The sequence below is a fragment of the Dipodomys merriami genome, unplaced genomic scaffold (genome assembly GCF_024711535.1).
Source record: "Dipodomys merriami isolate MVZ:Mamm:240054 unplaced genomic scaffold, mDipMer1.0.p SCAF_1345, whole genome shotgun sequence".
NCBI lineage: Eukaryota > Metazoa > Chordata > Mammalia > Rodentia > Heteromyidae > Dipodomys > Dipodomys merriami.
This window is the reverse complement of record NW_027202655.1, coordinates 33,240-42,233: the sequence shown is the minus strand read 5'-3', so window position 1 is coordinate 42,233 and position 8,994 is coordinate 33,240. Positions and strand designations below refer to the sequence as shown.

General features: G+C 36.5%; 1 non-coding gene across 1 annotated transcript; it reads right to left on the bottom strand.

The window, feature by feature from the left end:
* Nucleotides 1-8,422: 8,422 nt before the first annotated feature.
* Nucleotides 8,423-8,526, bottom strand: LOC138825124 (U6 spliceosomal RNA). Its single transcript, XR_011371348.1, has one exon. It is a non-coding gene; the product is annotated as a U6 spliceosomal RNA (small nuclear RNA).
* Nucleotides 8,527-8,994: the final 468 nt, after the last annotated feature.

Sequence of the window (8,994 nt, the reverse complement as noted above, 5' to 3'; positions counted from 1 at the left end):
TTGGCTTTCTTCCCTTACTTCATTTAGCATGATTTTCCCCAATTTTTTTCCTTTCTTTGCAAACGATTCATTATCATTCTTTTGAATGGATAAATAAAATTCTGTTGTGCATGTACGTGTGTATGTACGTATGTATATATATGCATATATATATGAATGTATACAAATACATGTATATCTATATGCATATAGCTATCATATTTTCCTGATCTACCTGTCCACTGAGAGTCATAGTCCATGTCTAAATGTGATTTCTTGTACTATTATGCTTTTGCTTTCAATGTTTTGGAAAATAACTAAATATCATTTGCCTAATCTTGTGCATGCAGGCTATTCTATAAAAAAAATCATTTGTTGGTATATGTTTCTTTTTATGTTGGCTCCTATAAATCACAGGGGTTCATAATTGCATATGAATCTGTTTTTAAGAGCAACACTAAATATTTGCTTGTATATAGTTGACACTTGCTAATAATTTATTATAAAATTATATATACATACATATGCATATAGAGTTTATATATATATTGACACACATATATGCCTATAAATGCATGCATATAGAATATATATATATATATATATATATATATATATATATATATATATATATATATACACAAACATATGTGTGCTAGTACTAGAAATTAAATTCAGGGCCTAGTTTCTTTTGGTTTTCCTTTTTGCTCAAGGTTGACATTCTTCCATTTGAGCCACAGCTCCTTGTTTTGCTTTTTGTTTCTTAGTTGTAGATAAGAGTATCATGGTCCATTTTACCTTGTCTGTCGTGAAACTTCGATCCTCAGATTTCAGCCTTCTACATAGTTAGGTTTAAAGGCATGCAGCATTAAAACTAGCCCTATTATGTTTGAATTAAAAATATATTTAAAGAATGATACCTTGTAGTATTTTCAAATAAATCTTTTCATTTAAATAAAACATACTGCTCAATTTTTTTTTCTTATTCCAACTCACCTACCAAGAAAGGAAAAGAAAAATGTGAAACTGGAGAACCTCTGAATGTAACCATTCTCAAGCCTGCTAGCCACAGTTTCTTTGCTGGAAAATAGAACAGGATGCTATCATATACAGTGAAGAGCATATACATGCTCTTCACTGAAGCTTCTGAAAGGCTGATGACAATGAGGACAAGCAACTTTATCCATGAAATGTCACAAAGGATACGCTGTGTTCGGTGACTCTAGTGGATAAGTGTAGTCAACATTAGAGGATGGTCATAGCGATGAGAATAATCAAAGGTTTATATGGGATTACAGAGGTGTGTTTTCTTGAAGATGAATGCTCTTGATTTTGTTGCTAAGCTTGTCATCCCTCTTGAAGTCTCTTGTCTTGCTGCTGGTCCTTTTTAACTGTTTACTCATTTGCTTCAACTGGGCCTTCTTTTCACTTAAAAGGATTATTAACTCCATGTGGTCCTGGTAAGTTATGAAAATAGGAAGCTCCATTATTACTCCATCTTTCTTTTCTACTTTTTATTTGTTCCACTATGAGAATATGAACTCAAGGCCTGGACACTGTGTTTTAGCTTTTTCTGTTAAGGTACTCCATAACTTGAGGTAAAGCTACATTTCCATGGTTTTGGAGAACTAAAGGGAGATTTTTGTCTGGACGGGATTTGAACTTCAATCTTCAGTTTGCAGACTTCTGAATAGTTAAGATAATAGGATTGAGCCGTTAGTGCCTGGCCCCCAAAGCATTTATTTCTTAGCCACAAACATGGGATGCGTCTTATAGAGTTTTGTAATTGAGAAATTCTCATCATATGTGAGAGTTAATGCAATTTCACAGGGAAAGGTTGGAAAGTCAAGAAGTGCTCACTAAACAAACTCAAAATATGGTTTGTTCTTACTTTCTTGATACAACAGCCCCACTGATTTCTCTCATGGATATCTTCTAATCTACTTCTAATTTTACTTCTAATTCACAAGTGGATATAACTCAGTTTCATTTAACTACATGAATTCTTGTTACATGTGTTACTGAACTACATTACATCTGAGGCCTAGTGACTACCTGAAATCATCAATTTAATCATAAATGACCCCTGCTCTTTTGCAATAACTTAGACTCCTTCAGGGGTCTGAGACACCAAGATACTTCAGGAGACACAAGCCCCTTCTCCTATCAGACTTGCCAATGCAGAAGAAGCAACTGTTCCCTTCAACCCTTATAGGAAACTTGCCTGTAACATGAGATTCTCAGCAGTGAGAAGGGTGTTCAAACTACACCTGCCTGGACACTGCTGGCTCACCTTCTGAAACGTCTCAAGCCTTTCATCAATAATGCTGTCTGCTGTATGTAGAATTGTTGTTTGTCTACACCAGCCATCCAGACATCTCCTTATTCTGTTCATTGAATAGGATCCACGAATTGAGTCTGTCTACAATCTCCTCTTTGCTGATAATCACCTACAGAGAAAAATGCATTTGGCTGTTGAAGACAGCAAAAAAATGGTGCCCTTCCCTCCTATTAATGGAGTGTGAATTTCATTCATTTTAGTCAGCATCTTTGAGGACTTATATCTGTGTTTTTCCTCTCAGAAACCTAGGGTTCAACATCATCAGACATTCTCATGAAGTAACAACTCTAAGTGACCAACAACACTTTTACCCATTGCAAATCTATTACCATCAGGTCACAACAAACCTTATAAACAAGAAAGGCTGAATATATTAAGCACCCCATAAATTCTTCTGCTTTATATCCTTTCAATATGTATTTTCGAATGATGATAACCTAATTTAATTCTGATGATATTTTTTCTCTTAAAATTAATCAAATTCTTACATGATTAAGGCCAAATGTCCTGCTTATTTAATTAAAAAAACTATAATTCACATAATGTAAAACCAAATATTTATAAAACAACATATCAGGAAGATTCATATATATATATATATATATATATATATATATATATATATATATATAGATAGATAGATAGATAGATAGATATAGATAGATAGATAGATAGATAGATAGATATAGATATAGATATAGATATAGATATAGATATAGATATAGATATAGATATGATGGAAGATTCATACATAGTAAAATAAAAGAAACCTTAAACCAATGCCCATCACTCATTTGATCCTGCACCTGTAGTGGAAGAGGGTGATTTTATCTATAAATCATGGAAATGTCATCTCAATCCAGTCTACTCTACACAGGCTAACCCCAAAATACCCAATGCTTCATTACTTACAAACAACTCTAGCAAGTAGACTTTATTTAGCATAGGATTCTCCTCCCTACAATGATAAATGGATTATGCTAATAAATTTGAAAGTAAATAGTTCAAAACAGCCTGGCTGAGAGTACAAAAGGATTTTGAGGTCTTAAAAATCTTGAAATACTTCCAGTTAAAAAGGGGCCACAGAAGGCCCATTGCTAAAGTTTTAACATGAAGTTCATAAATACGAAAACAAAGGGATTTTCTTCTTACACACAAAAACCTCATCAAGGATTTTTGAGTGAAGCAAAATTACCAACTGTAGCACCATCTACCCAGCCAAATGTATTGAAAGGGTTTGAAAGTCTATCCCTAGAAACCCAAGTTTTGTTTCTAACTCTCTGACATGTATTTATTTCAACTTTTAAAACTTTAGTTTTTCATGGCTCAGAATTCCTAGTTATTCTCACAATGGCCCTACATACTGCTCTACATTAACTTTTGGAGAACTTTCCTAGAACACCAAACACATTCTTTTTGTATAAAATTTGAATAGAAAATTTAAATTGACTTTTAAAAATGAGACGAATAAATGCTCATTCTGATATAAAATATAGGTCAACATTTCAATTTAGAGGACAATGAAGTTAATATTTAGTTGAAATTTATTTACTAATTATATATATATATATATATATATATATATAAGTTGATAAATACGTGACATCTCCTTTTAAAAAACTAAAAAAATTATTGTTTCTGAAGTAGTCATCACATACAATTTCTCTTCAACTGGCATTATTTTGGGGCTAATTTTCTAAATTAAAGAGTGTAACAAATGTTTTTTAAAATATAATTAGTGCAGATTTCTAAGCAAAAGTTTCATCTGGCTATGGACACATATTTTGTTGGTTTGTCCAGTTATCTTTGTGGTGACTATCAAACTAAGAATTTTAGGAAAACTAGGCAAACTGTCACTAGCCATACCTAGGATTATTTTATGTTCTATTTATTTTAATTTTTGTGCTGATCTTGGGATTTGCATGCATTGCCTGAACAATTTCCGTAAAATTTTTCTGCTCAAGGTTATGACTTTAAAACTTGGGCCACAGTTCTACATCCAACCTTTTGGTTGTTAATTAGAGAAAAGACTCATAGACATTCTATCATTAGGCCGAACTTCACACCAAGCTTCTCAGTATCCATAATATCAAGGACTATAACCATGAGCCACTGTTAGCTACATGATGTGTTTTTTAAAGCATCTGTAAATAATAATAGAAAACTATCACCATTACTAAAGGCTCAAACCTGTAAATCTAGCAATTTCAGAGGCTGAAATCTATAAGATCATGTTTTAAAACTAGACTTGTCAGACAATTCAGAGTTTATTTGTTTAACCTGCAGGACCGAGGGTTTAAGTCAGGCCTAGGCACTGTATATGAGTTACTTTTGATTAAGGCTAGTGCTCTACCTCTTGAGCCACAGTGACACTTCCAGCTTTTCCTAAGTAGATATTAGACGGAAGTGGTAAGGAAACCTCACAGTTTCGCTCTTAACTGTCATCCAAAAACTAAGCCTTCAAAGTAGCAAATCAGAGATTCTTACCTTGAACTAAGCAGCAATAAAAATACTGAAGGTGTGATTCAAGTGGTATAGTGTCAGCCTTGCTTGGAAAAAGTTATGGCAATTCAAGCCTCAGTATTGGCACATATGTACACAGAAGCATGCACATACATACATATAAAGGGTCCTATACTCAATTCCCTGGGATTAAAAAAATAAAAAATTAAATTAAATTAGGACAAAAATAAGAAATTCAAATTCCTAAAAAAACAAAAACAAAAACAAAAACAAAAACTACCATAGCCGGGTGGTGGTGGCTCACACATAAAATCCTAACTAATCAGGAGGCTGAGATCTGAGGATCACGATTCAAAGCTAGCCCAGGAAGGAAAAGTCCATGAGACTCTTATCTCCAAGGAACCACACAGAAAACTGGAAGTGGCACTGTAGCTAAAGTGGTAGAGCATTAGCCTTGAGCTGAAGAGCTTAGGGATAGCACCCAGGCCCAGAAGTCAATCCCCACGACCAAGAAAAACAAACAAACAAACAAAAAACTGCCATAACTGAATTGTGACTTAGGTGGTAGATTTCTTTCTTCCCATAAATGAGGTATGAGTTCAATCCCGAGTTGTTCATACCAAAGCAATCCAATAAAAGCACACTAAGAACTATCTAAAAAAAAATATGTCATTCGTTGTAAAGAAAATTAAAACTTATGAAAATAATTGAAAGAGAGCTAAAAGGAGAACCATGGCTCAATAGTGAACAGCAACTTAAGCCATATCGCCATTTCCAGGTTTTAGCTATTTTTTGGCAAAATGAATATCACAGACATTGCTGCTTGGGATCCCTTTGAATCTGGATCCTCAGATTTCAGCCTCCTATGTAACTGGGATTACAGGTGTAAGGCACCAGCAATTTGAGATATGCATTTATTTTGTCATGTTATGTGGCAAATTATCACAAATTTATTTGTTTGGCCACTGAATACAAACTATTGTAGGATATAAGATTGGGCTGGTAACTTGGGTGTGGTTTGTCTATAGTAGCTGCTCAGTTTCTAGCAGGGGCAACTACCCTATAGTCTCTCACAGAATGTGGGGATCTCTTACAAGCTTACGGGATGCCTAGTAGGGTTTATGTTCTGTGGTGGTGAGACTGTGGTTTCTGCTTTCTGGTCTCCTATCATACAGCCACTGTTGTCAGCTCTTAGGCACCCCCATACTTTCTTGACAAACATATTCTCCTTACTGTTTGCTTCATTCTGTTTGCATCACTGACTTCTAGAAAGGCCTTAATTTGCACTCACACCTTGGAAATAACTCATACCAACTCTTGTGGGAACTAATTACATTTGTAGAATCTGTTTAATTTTGTTATCTACCGGAGCATATAGTGGGGTTAGATCCTGCCAGACTGGAAGATAAAAGACTTCCTAAGGGTCTGAGTTGTTGTGAATCACCTGATACACATAAAAAGCTATTTATTGGGGCTGGGAAGGTGGCTCAGTGGTAGAGCGCTGGCCTTGCATCCATGAGGCCCTGGGTTCGATTCCTCAGCACCACATAAGCAGAAAAAAATCCGGAAGTGGCATTGTGGCTCAAGTGGTACAGTGCTAGCCTTGAGCTGAAGAGATGAGGGACAGCGCCCAGACCCAGAGTTCAGGCCCATGACCGGACCCCCTCCCCCCCAAAAAAGCTATTTATTATCTGGGCACTGGTGGCTCATTCCTGTAATCCTAGCTATCTGGAGGATGAGATCTGAGGCTCCCAGTTCAAAGGCAGCCTGGGAATGAAAGGTTTATCTCCAATTAACCACTCAGAAAGATGGAAGTGGTACTGTAGCTCAACTGGTAGAGCACTCACTTTGAGCTGAAGAGCTGAAGGATTGCCACGCCGACTCCAGTGGAGTCTGCTTAGCATGGGAAACCATCTATCAGACCTAAGATAGGGGCTTCAGAGACCTATCTCTGAGTTTTGGGACTTTACCGAAGTCTACCTCAGAGAATGGGGCTTTACAGAAACCTATCTCCAAGTTTTGGGACATCACCAAAGTCTACCTCGGAGAATAGGGCTTCTAAGAGGCCTACTCCTGGAAAAAGGCTGGCAAGCCCCTGGGAAAGATGTGTTTCTGCCTTTCTTTTCCTCACTGTAGAAGAGTGCCTATTAATCTTTTACTGTTTCTGCTGTTCATTGTACTTACTCATTGTCAACGTTCCCTTATTCAAAGCTCTTTCTTAAGAGTGTTGACGACTCCAATATCTGATGAGTGTCTTAAAAATATGACTAACTCACCAGAGTTAAGTGCTACCCTGAAACCCCTCTTATGGAGGCTAGTAGACAACTCATAAGCAAATATAAAAGTATTGGGGGTTTCACAATGTCACTTCAGCAGAAGGAATTGTTTGTAAGAGATTTGCAAAAAGCTGTAGGCATGGCTAGAACAGAAAGAATGTATGGCAATTGCTGAGGTAACTACTTAGGAGAAAGAACTTCTTATTACTCTCTTTCATTTACTAAGATACTTGCTAAATCTAAGTCTCGTTGGTGTTTACTATTAAAGAAGGAACAGAAAAGATCTGATGGGACAGTTAAGGCCTCTATAGAAATAAGGTAATTGTTAGTTGGTGACAAACATAAAAACCCATTATATTTCTTAGAGATAAGACGGAAACAAGTGCCTATCAGGCAACCAGCTGGTGACCACCCAAGAATGAAGCCCTGCAGCAAGGTTGTGTAACCTTTTGCCCTTTCAGGCCACCAGGTGGTGACCACCCAAGAATGAAGCCCTGCAGCAAGATTATGTAACCTTTTGCCCTTTCTTATGGAGATTTTTGCTATAAAAGTCTGTTATCCTCTGCATTAAATCGCACTCAGCATCCACTCCTCTTGTGTGTGAGTTGTCTGTTTGCCATCTCCCCACATATTCCAGTTCCTCCCCTAGGTGTCCTCTGTCATCCCGACAGAATCCGGTCCGCGGCAAAGGATTGCACAGAGACCAGATTTGAATCCCCAGAGTTGAAAAAAAAAGAAAAACATTGAAAAAAGCTATTTATTATTCTAAGTGTCCTCAATTTCAGACACTGGTAATGTTAAGTTATTGTTTGACATTAACCAATGAAGTGTGAAATTTAAGAAAATGAAAGATAGTTCCTTGGGTGGAGTGGAAAATATTTCGGCAGTTATAGGAAATGAAACACAATTAGGAGTTAAATTGAGGATACATTCAATAGCAGTGGCTGTGGCTTCAGAGATGGGACAGAGCTAAATATGTTAGACATATGTTAAAAAGAGAACATGGGGCTTGGAATGTGGTTTAGTGGTACAGTGCTTGCCTAGCATGCATGTAGCCCTGGGTTCAATTACTCAGTACCACATAAACAGAAAAAGCCAGAAGTTGCCCTGTGGCTCAGGTCAAAGGGTGCAAGACTTGTGCAAAAAAGAAGCTCAGTGACAGTGTGCAGGCCCTGAGTTCATGCTCCAGGACTGCCAAAAAATAAAAAGAGAGAACATGTCAATAATGAATGAGGGAGGGATCCAGAAACCAAATTCCTCACTGAATATTTTCTCTATTTCAATATCATTCCAGAGAGAAAAATTAGGCATAAAGATGGTCCAGAAAGAACATATCTCATGAAGTAATACAAGATTTAAAAAAAAAAATATGGAACACTTCACATATTTGCATGTCATCCTTGTGCAGGGACCATGCTAATCTCTGTATCGATCCAAATTTAGTATATGTGCTGCCAAAGCGAGCACTACAAAAAAATTTTTTTTTACTGCAACTGGCCTGTAGAGACAATCCATCAGACATAATTGTGACTTGCAATAGCACAAGAGCTCATTGTAATAGCACAAGTGCTATCTGGATATTATGTATGGGTCCTGAGCATTGATAAGAGCCTAGGTGCTATTCCTATTTTTTTCCTCAAGAATATTACTCTATTACTTAAACCACAGCCCCATTTCTGACTTTTCTGGTGAGGAAATGGAGATAAGAGTGTCATGGACTTTTCCTGGCTCACCTGGCATAACATTGGGATAACACCTGGGATAATATTAATAATGTTATCCCAAAATCTCAGCATTCTGAAGAGCTAGAATTATAGTTATGAGCCATTAGTACACAGAAAAGTATTTATTTTTCAGTGGAATGAATTAAGAATACAGATTCTTAAGGAAAATTCACCCTCAGTACTAAGTAAATCATCAAGAACAGTTCACGTA